We start from the raw sequence: 16,499 nt of genomic DNA on the forward strand, positions 1-16,499 counted from the left end.
TTTTTTTTTTTTTTTTTTTTTAATAATTCTTATTTCCAATTTGAATTTTTCTGGCTTCAGCTTTCGGTCATGGATTCTTGTTTTTATGCCTTTCTCCACAAGACTAAAGAAATCTTTAGTACTCAGTTATGTAGGGTAATGAAGATTAGTTCATATTTGTATGCATATGTCTGTTTAATCTTTTTGCTAATCTGGCTAGATACATCTAAAATGGATTTTCTTTTTACTCCTCAGCAATATGACATGGTATTATTATGAGCTGTTCTGCTGACCTAAATGCAAACAGATTGTGTTTGGTGTCTTTCTGAATTCAATCATATACCAAATGTTAAGAGGGAAGATTGTGAGGATAGAAAAATGTAGGTCCTTTTCATCACCTGTGGCCTTAAAGTAGGGGTATATTCCCCCTCTCCTTCCTGCATTATTCTGGCCAGTTCCAAGTTGGGCAGTTACCTTTTACTTACCTAAATTCCTCCTGAAGTTTCAATTGAAACATGCTTCCTTTTGTTCCTGAACAGCTGTGTGATGTTGCTGTGCACTGTTAAACAGCTACTGTGTTCTATCCAGAGGAATCTGTATTTCAGTTATGGATAGTGTATGGTTAATGTTGTTGTTAGTATATTTGTATTAGTAGTAGTAATATGGTGTTGGTGGTTGTGGGTGCGTGGGTGTGTTTCTGGTAGTGCCCAATATGTTTCAGGCATTTTTCAAATATAAATAAGACATAATCACTGCCCTGAGGTGTTACCTTCTGTCTAACTTTAGAAAGTAAAGGGCAAAAGAGTACATCATATAAAAGTAGTCAAAGGGGGTGGCTGGGCAATGGTTCTATCTAGCTAGATTCCCTCTTAGGCAGATTGGCAGAAGTGGGTCTTCAAGGAGGGAATAGGGGCCTTGTGGATGAGCACAGGAAGGGTGATGCATGCATTGGGGCTGCACAGAGATGATTATGTGAAACCTAACTAAAAGGAAGACAAGGCTGGAATCATTTGTCAGAGCAGAGGTGTTGAAGGGCAATGTGAAACAAGGCAGAGATAGATGTGTAGGAGGGGCAGGAATATGCAAGACTTTGAGGTGATGATGAAAAACTTGTAGTTGGTGCAATAGCAAAATGGGAGCTAGTGTATGGATTCAGAGAGCGATGTGACAACTTTAAGTCACAAGAAAAAACTGCCAAGAAGAGTGAGCTTCTATTCTGTATAGTCAAATGAGTGAACTTGTTCTGTTTTGTATTGTCAGTGAGTTTCAGGAGAATATTTACGTATTCTTGGATTTCCAAAAATGTAGGTGTATTAAAGTAAGATATTAGAGAGCAGATATTTTACATAGTTTATACAGTAACTCCTCACTTAAAGTCATCCTGGTTAACTTTGTTTCGTTGTTAAGTTGCTGATCTGTTAGGGAACATGCTTGTTTAAAGTTGTGCAATTCTCCCTTATAACGGCGTTTGGCAGCCGCCTGCTTTGTCCACTGTTTGCAGGAAGAGCAGCCTGTCCACTGTTTGCAGGAAGAGCAGCCCGTGGCAGCTAACTGGTAGGGGCTTGGAACCAGGGTGGATGGGCAGCCCCCCTATCAGCTCCCCGTTCCCCTAAGTTCCCTGTGCGGCAGTGGCCCGCAGGCTATCAATTGCCGGGCAGTTCAGCTGTCCCTCCCCCCACTGCCATGTGCTGCTCCTGCCCTCTGCCTTGGAGCTGCTCCCCGGAGCCTCCCGCTTGCTGTGCGGGGGAAGGGGGGGAAGAGAGGGGCTAATGTCAGGGTGTCCCCCTCCCCCTGCACCCCGTTTACCCCATCTTCCATAGAGCAGGGGGGAAACAGGACAGGGCTCAGGACCGAGGGAACTTCCTGGCAGCAGCTGCTATCTTAAGTTGATCTACTTAAAAAGGCAGTGTACTTGGAGTGGGGTCAGCATACTTAAAGGAGCAATGCGCATCTCTCTCTCACACACACAGGGTGTGTGTCTCTGTCTCTGTCTCCCATGCTGTCTCCCCTCCCTCCATTCGTGCTGCCTTGTAGAGTGTGAGGCTACATTAACAACAATGAATTAACCCTTGAGGGCTCAGCCAATTGCTAGTTCATCATTTAGCAGTAAGGCAAATATCCCACCCTCTGACTTCACCACCTCAACCAAGCTCCAAAATCACCATTGCTGTGTACCAGTATTAAATTGTTTGTTTAAAACTTATACTCTGTGTGTGTGTGTGTGTGTGTGTGTGTGTGTGTGTGTTTGGTGAAAAAAATTTCCCTGGAACCTAACCCCCCCACCCATTTACATTAATTCTTATGGGGAAATTGGATTTGCTTAACATCGTTTTGCTTAAAGTCGCATTTTTCAGGAACATAACTACAACGTTAAGCGAGGAGTTACTGTACTCTTCTCCAATTGGCTTTCATTGTGTGCTATTTCTGGAAATACCTTGTGGTTTTTTTCTTTGACAACAGCTATTGCTCATTATACCTGAGCCTATGTTTAAACACAGATGCTTCAAAAATATATCTGCAGATTTGGTGAATAAATCTTTTATATTGTTGTTTTCCAAGTAACAAAGGACAGTCACTGAATGTGAAATCAAACACAATATAAAATGAAAAATGTGCATTACTATTGTTGCCTCCAGGATTATTGTGTCAAATTAGTATTGTTCTTACTGAAGTCAGCCAGAAATTTGTTGTAAATTAATTTTGAATAGGTCTTGGTCTGATATCTCAGATTCAATGCTCACTGACGTCCAATGGACTACCATTTACTTCAGTGGCGCTGGTTTATGAACTATATGCAAAAATTAACAGAAGGATGCACAGTTGAGCTTGTATTAGAAAGAAAATAGTCATCTTTTCTCTAGCTGGGTTTATGCTACTCCGTATAATTTTCACCATAATTCTGTGACTTGTTTCAGTAAAGAGTGGAAAGATCATATAATGAATGTTTACATATTAGAATAAAAATGATATTGTGGGAAACAATTCAAAGAAGAATTTCAAGAGTCCTAAAGAAAAAAATCTTCCAGAAACTGACAATAGTTTGTGACTTTCTTCCCCTCACATCCTCTCTCCAAAGAAAAATGAGTGGAATGAAATTAATTTCTCCAAATTTACCACAATACCCATTATCCCCTGTCTAAAAGCTTTCTAATGGGATGTCCAGCATAAGAAATAGATTCTGTAATATAAGTGGACCCCCCCCCCCAAAAAAATGCTGTGCCTTTTCATAGTGTAAACCTAGTATTGCTATTAGTGTTAATGCTCCTTATAGTGCTAAACATGATAATTTCACTGTTACATTGCCCTCCTCCTTGTTTGCTTGTGTCCACATGTTCCTTGTCAAATGTTAAGATTATAAATTTTTGGGGCAGGGATTATGTTTTTAATTACATGCGTGTATAGTTCTTAGCATGATGCTGTGATCCTGGAGTGGGGTCTCTAAATGCTGCTACTATACAAATGGCAATACTTGCCTTACTACCTTTCCACACCAGTGAGTAAATCCCACACCCCTTACCTAAACATACAGACATAATTTTACTTGTATTATCAACTGCTGCTCACTTGGCTGTTCATTCTTGAATGTCCTGAGAGATGGCCAAGTTTGTGGCAATAGGGGTCAGTGTCCTTTCTTGGTACTTTTTGTTGCCACAATTATTTCATGTTTCTTCCCCAATTCCAGTAGAGCAGTGATTATTATTTTTAAAATAACAATAACTTTGGATCACCCCAGTCTCTCCCTGTCAGAAACAAAATCTTTGGCATGCTGGGTTCTTTATGTTGTACCTCTGTTTAACACAGCCTCTCTGTATTGAAGAGAAATAATTTTACTTCAATCTTTTTTAAAACAAACTCATTTTATTTGGTTTTGGAGTGCAGTTGTGGGAGAGACATTTCTCTCCTTCATACTCTCCTCTCCCCCACCCAAGCATGCACTCCCCATGTACCCCGCCTTTCCTGAATGTCGCTGTTGGAAGACAAGTTTAATATTTGCATGATAGTCAAAGTGGGTAATCCTGCCCAAATGCACTGTTTTGTTGGCATGGCCCACCCCGTAAAAACGAATGAATCTGCATAGTACAGTGTTTTGTTTCAAAGCTGGTGAATATTAAACAGTGAAATTTAGCAGCTGTGTTATGAAGGGTGGGGAGAATGGTTTTGAATCCATTTTAAGGGAGGTTGTACAAAATGATGTTAGATGACTTAAGAGGGTAGTCAAAGATTCTTTTTTTTTTTTTTTTTAAATCTTGAGTCTTAAGTCAATGCTGTGATTTTTGGGGGCCTGACTTCTGATTTTTGAACATTTTGGCTCGGCAATATTGATATGTAGATATTTTGGTTTAATGTGCATGAGCTTACTTTTGATACTGTTTTGCCAATCCTTTGTTGTGCCTTGGATAAGATAGCAGCAAGTTTTATTATGATTATCTAAATACATGCTGTGTTATGGCAATGATAACATTTTGTGTTAACCTGCAATAAATTGAATGGTGTCCATCAAATGGAATTTTGATTTGCAATGTTGCTTTGTCGAGTAGAAAATAGACATTGTGCTGAGTTGTTTGAAACATAATCCATGTTCATATTTGATTTTGATTTAAATCTGTGCATGTTTTCCCAGCTCCAACCTAAAATTAACTGATTATTTTCCATTGCACATGCAGACGACCGATTAGCCATATAGCTAATCGCACAACCATAGCAACAGCATGCATGCATATACACGCACTATTATGAGAATTTGGGCCCAGCAGTGATTGTCTCCATTGGTCATTTCTCAGCTACTTTTTGCTGGCTGTCTTTTTGTTTTAAACCTCCATCACTTTTAATACCCTCAAACCCTTTTAGTGCTCTCCACTGCAATGAGATCGCCCTCTGTGGGGGGAACCCAACGTTGTAATTGGTGACAGTTGTGACAGACCCAGACCAGTGGGGTACAGGAGTCTGGTAGAGGGCAAATATACTGGTCACTGGATGAGTAGTTTTCTGTTCCCTGAGTGACCAGAGCAGGAGCTGCACTAGAGTAATCAGGAACCTGCTAGAACCAGTTAAGGCAGGCAGGCTAATTAGGACACCTGGAGCCAATTAAGAAGAAACTGCTAGAATCAATTAAGGCAGGCTAATCAGGGCACCTGGGCTTTAAAAAGGAGCTCACTTCAGTTTGTGGGGCGAGTGTGAGGAGCTGGGAGCAAGAGGTGCAAGGAGCTGAGAGTGAGAGGGTGTGCTGCTGGAGGACTGAGGAGCACAAGCGTTATCAGACACCAGGAGGACGGTCCTGTGGGGAGAATAAGGAAGGTGTTTGGAGGAGGCCATGGGGAAGTAGCCCAGGGAGCTGTAGCTGTCATGCAGCTGTTACAGGAGGCACTATAGACAGCTGCAGTCCACAGGGCCCTGGGCTGGAACCCGGAGTAGAGGGCAGGCCCGGGTTCCCCCCAAACCTCCCAATTAACCTGGACTGTGGGTTCTTCCAGAGGGGAAGGTCTCTGGGCTGTTCCCCAACCCACATGGTGAATCTCTGAGGCAAGAAAATCCGCCAATAAGCGCAGGACCCACCACGATAGAGGAGGAACTTTGTCACACAGTGTTCTGTGTGCCCCACTGACAGAACTGTGCTCTGTGATTCATGTACTGTCCTGTGCCCTACTAATGTAGTCAGAATAGCTTAATCTGTAATAGACTAGTTCTCTTGGGTAAAGTGAGGCAGATGCTCTAGTAAGAAAAACCCTTAAATATTATTCCGTCAGAGTTTATATTTCAACTTAATTTAACACAGTTTATAAAATAAAAATAATATAGCACTTGGAATGTACATGAACTGAGACTTTTTTTGGAGCAGAAATTGTGTAGGCATGGACCCAGTCCCTGGCGTCTGTTAAATCTGTACCTTAGTAAATTGCTACCTGCAATATCAGTACCTTTTGTTTTGGTAGAGCTAGTGCAGTCTCCATTAATATGAGGTGATATGCTTTTCAAAGGTCCTATGTTGCTCTTGTTTAGATACAAAAATGTTGACTACTGGTTTGCATGTTTCTTCTTAGACTGGTTTCCTGTAATCATCCCAACCATTGTTTTATGGTGATCATATATGATAGCTGAAGTTGAAGGCTGCTGGAAGATTCATGATCTTATGGAGGTTTCAGAGTACACCTCTACCCTGATATAACACGATCCGATATAACACGAATTCGGATATAACGTGGTAAAGCAGAGCTCCGGGGGGTGGGGGGGACTGCGCGCTCCGGCAGATCAAAGCAAGTTCGATATGGCACTGTTTCACCTATAACGCGGTAAGATTTTTTGGCTCCCGAGGACAGCGTTATATTGGGGTAGAGGTGTATGTGATTAATCTTAGTTTTTTCATTGTTTCCTTCAGTTCTTTGTAGACCACAGTTATGGATAAATTCTGTTCTCACTAGTGTAAATTCAGAATTTCCTTGATACATCTAGAGCAACTCTGAATTTATGCTAGTGTAATTGAGAGCAGAATTTTGGGCCTGGGTGTTTCCATTCTCAATGAGTCAGTGTTTGAAATCAGCAAATTGAAAGGAAAATAGTTTAATACTTGTGTTTATTTTAAAAAATGTCAATACAGGACAAAATGATTTATTATTTATAATGACCTAATGACAATCTTTAGATACTTCAACAATAGACAAATTGAACTATGTTCAGTCAAATATGGTCACACATCAAGACTTCGTCAGTTGTAAAGACAAGAATTGCTGTATATCTGTTCCTTTTGTTTACGGGTCATTGGTGCCTGTTTACAAAAGATAGAGTTGGTGTAATTAGAGAAAAATGCAATAGCAATCACTGAAGAGTGAAAAGTGGACTAATGCATTTGTAGTATTATCTCAAATTTGGCTCCAGAAAGATAAATTAGGAAAATATGAGTGTCCATACTGGATGTGAGCTAAATCACTGACTTCTCAATCTGAAATCCTGGCAGCTGCAGAAAAAGGCACAGACATGAAACAAAACCATAATGTTTGATCACATGTGTAATTCTGCACATAAGGTGTATATGGAGGTAGTGTAGAGTGGGGGAAGAATTAATTCCTAGTTCTTGTGGCAATTATGTTATAATAGAATCATAGAAATGTAGGGCTGGAAGGGACCTCGAGAGATCATCTAGTCTATCCCCCCAAGATGAGGCAGAACCAAGTAAACCTAGACAGTACCTGACGGGTATTTGTCCAACTTGTTCTTAAAAACCTCCAGTGATGGGGTTTCCACAGCCTACCTTGGTAACCTACTTCAGTGCTTAACTACCCTTCGAGTTAGAAAGATGTTCTTAACATCTAACCTAAATCCCCCTTGCTACAGATTAAACAGGTTACTTTTTTGTTCTACCTTCAGTGGACATGGAGAAGAGTTGATCCCCGTCCTCTTTATAACAGCTCTTAACATATTTGAAGACTTTTATTGGGTACCTCTTCAGTCTTTTTTCCTCAAGACCAAACACGCCCAGTTTTTTTAACATTTCCTGAGGGCTCAGGTTTTCTAAACCTTTTATCATTTTTCTTGCTCTCCTTCTGGACTCTCCATTTAGTCCACATCTTTTTTAAAGTGTGGAGCCCAAAACTGGACACAGTACTCCAGCTGGGGCCTCACCATCACACAGTAAAGTGAACTAATTGCCTCCTGTGTCTTACATATTTGTTAATTCACCCCTGAATATTAGGGGTGCACTTTTTTGCAAGTGCATCACATTGTTGACTCATACTCAGTTTGTGATCCACTATAACACTCAGATCCTTTTCAGCAGTACTATCCCCTAGTCAGATATTCCTCATTTTGTAGTTGTGCATTTGATTTTTTCTTTGTAAGCATAGTTCTTTGCACTTATCTTTATTGAGTTTCATCTTGTTGATTTCAGACCAATTTGTCAAGGTCCTTTTGAATTCTAATCCTGTCCTCCAAAGTGCTTGCAAGCCCTCACAGCTTGGTGTCATCTGCACATTTTATAAGCATACTCTCCACTCCACTATCCAACTCACTAATGAAAATATTAAATAATATCAGACTCAGGATAGTCTCCTGCAGGACCCCCCTGGACACGTCCTAACAAGTTGGCTACTAAGTACTTCTGCACAAAGGCTATGAACCTTGTACAATATATATAGTATATATTGGCTTTAGGGTAAGCTGTGATGATTACCTACATTCCACTGAGTCATCTACTCATAAATCAAACCTATTTGGCAAAATCTCTCAGCCAGAGAACAAACATTCATGTATATTACAAATCCAGAGGAGACATGAGTATTTTGTACAACTATTATTGTTTTGATGCTATAGAAAAACGAAGTGCTTTACAAATACTAATAGTTCAGACCCTGCAATATCTGAGGCTATGTCTTCACTGCAGAATTAACTCATGCTATCTACATTTAGGTTAACTCCTCTCAAGTTATTATTAATTATTTCTGTCAGCATAGTGCCTAGGAGCCCTGGTCAAGGACCAGGACCCAATTGTGCACAAACAGAGCAAAAAAACGGGCCACACCCCCACAGTCTTACAATTGAAGTATAAGACATGAGACAATAGACGGATACAGACAGATACAGGGAAGTACAAGGAAACAGTGAGACATTATTGGTTAGCTTGGTAGACAGTAGTCTCAGCACTCCAATACCTAATAGTTGTCAATTTTTTTTTGTAGGCATTATTACAAAAGAGTTTTTAGGGGGGATTTGAAGAGGATAATGAGAGAGCTTTGTGAACGTTTACAGAGAGTGCCTCACAGGCATGAGGGGCAGCATTAAAAGATAATTCAGCAACCTTTGCTAAGGAGATTATGGAATTAAAGCAGATAGATAATCTTCAACTGATGATGATGAACAATCACTCCATTAACTGAGCTGGTTCTACTCCTGATTCAGGCAATGTTGAATGAGTGAATCATGCAGAATTTCTTAGCAGAATTAAGGCAAAATGCACCATCCTTCAAAAACACCTGCCTGAAATTTGTTGCTATGATGCGTGGATGTTTGCATCTCTAATATTCAAATATTTAGTGATGCCAAAATACTGTGTTTCTTTCATTTTGCGTAAACTCTGGCTGACCTGACTTTAACCAGGAGTGAAACATTTGTTGCCATGAAACCACCAATGAATTATCTGCATACAGATTGTCCTTCAGAGTATTAAAGTTGAGATTTAAATAAGTAAAATGATAGAAATTATAGTTAAGTATCAGTCTGAAGACACAAGTAGAATATTGTGCTTTGTTGTGTCTCACTTTCATAGGCTTATTTATTTTTAACATGTATGCCTCTAAACTCGGAACGTCGTACAATAAAATAAGTAACCTTTGACTTTCAACTGTGAACTCCTTGTGCTTTTATTAGTTTATCAGATTTAGGCTACATGTCAAAGTTGCACCAGCATAACTATAAAACCTGTTTAAAAATCAGTGCAAACCTCTTGGTGGACAGGCCTAAACCAATATGGGCTCATTATAAATTGGTTTGTCCACACAGGAATTTTACCAGTTTAACTACATCAGTCACTTTTAATTAAACTTGTGTGTGTGGATAGACAAGACTTTGAGCTACCTTATGCCTTTTGTTGGAGTTGATATATGTGAGTATTTTAATGAGGAAACCTCATTTTTCTATAGCTGTCGCTCTGAAAATGTAGTTCGTTCTTTTGGAGGAACTGTCATGCCAGGTTTATGGTAAGCCACATAATGCAAGTTCCTGCACTGAGATCCAGTGATATTAGAACCTATTTTGATAGGTATTATACAATGTGCTTCATTCTACTGTGCTTGCTTCTGATTTTTATCTAAAGCCTTTTTTAAAAACCTCATAAATCAATGCTTGACAAATTGATCTTTTAAAAATCTTTATTTTTGCCAAAGAGGGAACAAATTTGCATCTGAAAGCATGAAAATATTTTTATCTTTTTCAAATAAAAATGGCAGAGTTGGTTTTTACTAAAAATGCTTGCTGACCTTTTGCCTATCCTATACGTAGTGTGCCCTGAAGCTATCTAGGCAGCATCCTTTGCTATTAAAGTAGTGTCTTCTTTTAATCTGGATGTAACTGCTGTGCTGGCTAATGGGAAGAATTGGTTTCTCAGGGCTTGTCTTCACTGCAGAGTTAATTTGATGGCGACCCTTGAGTGTTGAGGTACTTTTAACTCTAATTCGCTGGCCCGTCAGGGGTACAAGCTACAGCAGGGGTCGGCAACCTTTCAGAAGTGGTGTGCCGAGTCTTCATTTATTCACTCTAATTTAAGGTTTTGCGTGCCTATAATGCATTTTAACGTTTTTATAAGGTCTCTTTCCATAAGTCTATGATATATAACTAAACTATTGTTGTATGTAAAGTAAATAAGGTTTTTAAAATGTTTAAGCAGCTTCATTTAAAATTAAATTAAAATACAGAGCCCCCCGGACCGGTGGCCAGGACCCGAGCAGTGGGAGTGCCACTGAAAATCAGCTCGTGTGCCTCCTTTGGCACATGTGCCATAGGTTGCCTACCCCTAAGCTACAGCATGAGTTACCACAATTCATCAGCTGCGAACATGATGGCTCTGTGTAGCTTGAGTGTTTTGCGGTGTGACTGCTCTCACTTAGTGTTTGCTGCCATCCCGTTGTTCTCTGTGTGTGTGTTTTTTTTTACCCCTTCCCAGCCTTGTGTTTGTCTTGTCTATGTAGATAATATTCTCTTTGTTTTCTTGTACTCCCGGTCTGCCTGTATTTATTGCCTCTTGTCTTTTACGGAGCTTGAAAGTTCTTTGGAGTCAGACCATCTTTTTGTTCTGTGTTTGTATAAGGCATAGCACAATGGGGTCCTGGTCCTTGACGAGGACACTTAGGGACTATGGTAATACAAATAAGTAATGATAACTTGAGAGTTGTTAACTGAAATGTCGATAACCTGAATTAACTCGGCAGTGAAGACATGCTCTCAAATATTGCAAGATCTGAATTATTAGTATTTGTAAAGCACTTTATTTTCTAAAGCACCTTCCACTTGTAGATCTCAAATACTCTACATATTCTATACTCATCACAGTGTGGGAGTGATGGAACTGCGCACAGTGCAAGTAGACAGTAATTATTATGTGAAAGCTGTGCTGAAACTCACCCGAGGTGTTTGGACATGCTGTGACTTGGCCGAGAAGTGTGCCTTCATGGTAAAGGAAAAACAGGGAGTTGTAAAGAATGTAGTCTGATATTACTAGTATGGAGTTACATGAGGCAGTTGTTCTTGGTCTCTTAAAGTCTGAGTGAGATTTTTACTATAGCTTTAATGGAAGGAAAAAATTGGGAAAGATGTTTTTGTATATTTTATACAGTGTTGTTAATGCCATGTAAATATTTACTATTGTACACAAGATATGTTTGCTGAAGAGTGGAAAATGTAAAGTGCTTTAGTCTTGTGATTTTTAGTTCTTGTCTATAGGGGAAAATGTTACTGGCATAGTTATACTCCTCTACCCTGATATAATGCTGTCCTCAGGAGCCAAAAAATCTTACCGCGTTATATCCAACTTGCTTTGATCTGCCGGAACGCACAGCCCCGCCTCCCTAGAGCGGTGCTTTACCGCGTTATATCAGAATTCGTGTTATATCGGGGTAGAGGTGTACCACTGTCTAGGTATGCTGCTGTAAATTCCCATGTGGACATTTTTATTCTGGAGTAAGAGTGTCTACATGAGGAGTTATAGCAGTATAACTATTCTGGTAAATTTTTCCACTGTTGATAAGCCTGATTATTTCAAAACTCTGCTGTGAGCTCTGATTTTAGGAATCCACTGCACTCCAGATTCTTACCAAGGGCTTAATCCTGCCAAGTGTTTGCTCTCACGAATGGTCATGTTGAAGTAAGTATGATCACTCGTATGAATATGGAGTTCTCACATGGATACGGTTGTTCAAGATTCGTGTCCAGTTTTGTAACATGGCTGTCTCCATACACACAGCTCGTATCCACATGCAGCATGGCCCAACACATGGTTTGTTAGCAGAGCTATAGCAGGACAGTCAGGCTGAAACCAGGTTATAAAGTGGTGGTTCAGCTGCGGAGAAAGCACCAACTAACTGTATCCTTTACCAATGCAGTTGGGAATGAATATATATTAGTCCTCAAAGGGCCTGTAAATTCCTCTTGAGAGAATGTGTGGTGAACTCCATTCAGTTCACCCCTTATGCCTGCCCCATGCTCCAACACCTAGTGAGCTTTTTGGAGAGTATTTTTAGGCTCATATCGTATTTAACTAAACTATTGCTATTTCATTAACTCCAACAAGCTAATGCTTTTGCTAAAATAGTGGATGAATTTCAGAAACCTTTACAAATGCAAGCAGTTGGGGAAACGCTTATGGACCAAAATTCAAATCCATTCCAATTAGGAGACCCCGTAAATGTGGGAGCCGGGCATATCCCAATTTTAATTCACACAAAATGAAGGAAGTTTCTCTCAGCCTAAATTCAGTCTGTGACCATTCTAGACAAAGTTAAGGGCCAGGTTGTGTCCCCAGACCTGCCCAGGTTCACAAGATGGAGGGGGAAAGACCACAAGGCTCTTGCCTCCAACTAGGTTTACCAACCCTCCAGGATTGCCCTTGAGTCTCTAGGAATAAATCTGCAGGAGACTGCTGAGAGCAACTCGGGAGATAAATCATAGGGCATTCTGAAAATGAATATTGAATGTTGAATCCAATTTATGCAGTAGTCCAGCCAGTGTTTTAAAATGCCGTGGTAATGTGCATATGTCTGCCCAACAGTTGCACTGTGCAGGCATTTCTTTACCTTGTGCAGCTGTGACTTCGTTATGACGTAAAGTCTGTGCACCGTAACTGATATACGCACGCACGCGAGCACGTTTGCATTGTCTCTTTAGTCTACACTACACTGCAACTGCCTTGAACTTAAAAAAAACCCAACAGAAATGGACGATGATGAGGGCTCTTCAAAACATAGCAGCTCCGAAGATACCGTAAAAAAGAAAAAATACTATTGTTGTTACAGTGACAACTGATGTAAAGACATGGACTATAAAACCTGGCTTTGCAAAGTTGATGAATTTACAGCAGAAGGCATTTTGTGTTGTCATTAATTTTCGTTAAATATGAAGGGAGATGAGCTGTTAACATCCATGTGGAATATTCAAAACACAAGGAATCGGTGAAAAATCAGAAACTAACACCTCAGGTTACATCCTTTTTTAGGGTGCACATCTCAAGAAAATCTAGTGACGGCAGCAGAAATTTATTAAGTCTTATCAATGAGCTTTTGCTGTATCTGTCATTTTCTAATGGTATTTTTATTTTATGTATTTTTAAATAATGGAATTAACTAATGCACACATGCATGCATATACACAAACATTTAAACATGCATTATCAAGCAAAGTAACCTAAACCTGAACTCGCTATTTAAAAAATATGATTCACATTACAACTGGAGATTTTGCAAGACTGTTTATTTCTGCAATATGCTGAAAATGTGAAATTATGATTCATATGACGCTCCTGATTTCCACCAAAGGCAAAATGATGGTTCCATACTAAATGAGTATTAGAGTACAATAGGCCAGTCATTAAATGCCATTACGTCATGTGGTGAAACCTCCCAGAATATATCTAAACAGAGTTGGCAACCCTACCTCCAAACCAGCTTCACAGGGGCTGTGCAAAAATCCCATTGAGAAGCATAGGCACTGTCTGCACTGATCGGAGCTTGACCCACAAAATCGGTGCGTGGGAGACATGTGTCTTTCCACACTAGCCAGTGGAGCTTGTTGGTTGCAAAGGGAGTAAATGCATACTGTTCTCATTGCAAGCAAGTCAGATCTGTCTGTGCCCGTGCTAGGGCTTGTCTACACTATGCAGCTTTTAGCGACAAGGCTGTGACGACACAGCCTTGTCGCTGAAAGTCAGCATGTGTGAACTTCTATCAGTATTTTGTCGGCACTTTTGCTGACAAAATACTTCCAGCCCTGCGAGCGGCATAAGCTTTGTCGTCAGCAGAGTGCTCCTGCCGACAAAGCCATGTTCACACTGCCGCTTGTGTCAGCAAAACTTTTATCTTTCACGGGGGGGGGGGGGGGGGGGGGTTGTTAAGTACCTGCGAAAGACAAAGGTTTTGGCGATGATGTTGCAGTGTAGACAAGCCCCTAGCCACAAGAGGAATTTTAACTCAGCCAGGTGAGGACTCCTGCTGCAGTACAGCCTCTCCCTAACCCCCGCCAGCCTGCCTCTGTCTGTTAAAAGAGGAAGCCAGCCCAAAGTCTTTACGGCTGCTTTTGATGGCATTAGTTTGTGTCTCACTTCCTGTAAGCCACGTTTTATAAAAGGCATACTCTATCCACTACACTATGTGTGTCCTATGTCTTCTAGATCTGAACTTTTTATAGAGGTCAGTGCTCAGAATGAGCACAGTGATAAACAGCAAGGGAGTTTGGATACTGCAAGAGATACATTGTGCTAGCACTCTTGTAAAGAGGTGCTTTATTGGCTGTCTTGTGGCTTTTAAATACAGTCAGTAAATTAGCAGGCCAGACAGGTTCTGTCCGAAAAGGATACATGGACCAAGGATTCTTTTATTTTTAATTACTAAAGTGGATGAAAGAGGTGAGGGCAGCGTGGTCTTGGGCACAAATCATAGAGTCAGGAACTGACTCTCTTCTGTGGCTGTAGGCAAGTCTCATAATCTCGCTGCCTTAATTTTACCCTCTGTGTAATGGGTCTGATACTTGCTTCGCCACGAGGTTGATGACAATTAATATATGTAAAACTCTTTGGAAATTAAAATTGCTGTGTGCATGAAAGTATTGTACATTTTCCAGTATTGACAGCAAATAAGAAATGACAACATATTTTTTTTTTAATAGAGAGCCATCTAACTTGCAAAAATGTGGATCACATGGCCCCAGTTTAGGTTGGTTTAGTCTCATGCCATCTTCCCACTGCTACTGTAGATTCTCCGTTTGGGACATCTGTGAGATAAATGTTTCCACACAATGATTTTGTTTTGTCATCTAAAGTGCCTGTCTGATTATTTGGCTTCAGAGCTAACTCTGGATAGTAAATCTGCACTGGAAGAGAGAATTTTGTCACGGCATAGTATCTTGAATGTACACTGAGTGTAACTGACAGAGTCAACACACTAAGAAATCCTAAAATTTAAGGGATAGTGTCACTATATAGTATTCTGAGAGTCCAGTACTGCCAACCCCAAGCGATTCCAAAAAATCATGAGATGAAAAAGGTAATTTGAGGTTCTTTATATTTGCCTTCTGGGTTTTGAGTGTTTAGAAGACATGGGTCACATATTTCAGGCTTTACTCTTCAATCGTGAGGATTAAAAACTTTTTTTTAATGAAAGTTGAGATTCTCTCTACTTCACATGCCATCAGGAGATGGAGCTTTAAGAAAAACACCAGTATCATGAGAGTTGACTACACATACATGATTGCAACATCATGGACAATGTCGCTACTAGGTTCTAGTTTTTTATGAGTACTGTAGATACAATCAGTAATTGTCACTGGAGAGACAAGGCTTGAGTATTACTCTGGGTACATCAGAAGTTTGCTTTCTGGGCTCCAACAGAATTCCACCTCCACTTTGCTTTGTTTCCTAAGGAAACGTGTACATAATACTTGAAAATCCCATTAAAACATTTCTGGTTTTGGCTTTTTTTAGTGAATTCAATAGTCATGGCATTAAATTGTTAATGATCCACTAACGTATTTTGTGACTTGCATTTTGTGTGACTGCAAGTGCAGACAGGAGTGTGTGTGATATCATTGTGAAGGAGGGTGGTTTTTTCCTCCTTTTCTTCAGCTGTAGAAGATTTCTCCCACCTTGCCCTACAGGTTATTTGCTAATTGCATGCTGTCAATTGGTTTTGGCACAACAACACACACGCCAATAAAAACATGTTAGGAATTGAAATTGGTGCTGGTTGTGCAGTTTAGCAGAGCAATGCACAGACAGAGTTTGTCTTTGCATAGAGATATCTCTTCTACTGCATTGCCCTTCTTCTGTAGGTTTGTTTTCAGGATTTACATTTTTGTAATCCACATGCAAAATTGAGAGGAAGGAGGCAGATAACATTTGGAAGGGGAGAGCGTTTGCCTTTTGTTGCAGTTATGTTTTAACTTGAAAAAGCTGACAATGAGCTCTGTGGACTCTAACTTGTGTATACATTAACAAAGTTTTGTTCTTTGATATGACACATTTACTATGACTTCCAGGAAATACAGTGAATTATTTAGTTAATCTTTTTCCATTACTGCTGGTTGGTGGCAAAACTTGCATTGACTTCTATGAAGCACAGTCCTAAAGCTGCCTGTGGGAGGGATTTATTTATAGAAGTTTAGATCAAGTCGATGGAAAAAGAGCAAGAATTTTTAACACCGTTCTCCATTTTTGCACTACTGCAATGTAAAGTGTATAATTAGTTTAGGCCCAAAATAGTTTGTGTGAAAATTATTCTATTGAAATTGAAATGAATAGAAGTGTTTGCAGTTCACACAATTACTTCATTGTGATA

General features: G+C 40.0%; 1 protein-coding gene across 1 annotated transcript in view; it reads left to right on the forward strand.

The window, feature by feature from the left end:
• The window catches only part of VGLL4 (vestigial like family member 4), a 139,294-nt gene that overhangs the window by 35,813 nt on the left and 86,982 nt on the right, over positions 1 to 16,499 (forward strand). The gene's annotated exons all lie outside the window — the stretch shown is intronic.

Source organism: Terrapene carolina, unplaced genomic scaffold (assembly GCF_002925995.2).
Source record: "Terrapene carolina triunguis isolate 2854851 unplaced genomic scaffold, T_m_triunguis-2.0 Scaffold232, whole genome shotgun sequence".
NCBI lineage: Eukaryota > Metazoa > Chordata > Testudines > Emydidae > Terrapene > Terrapene triunguis.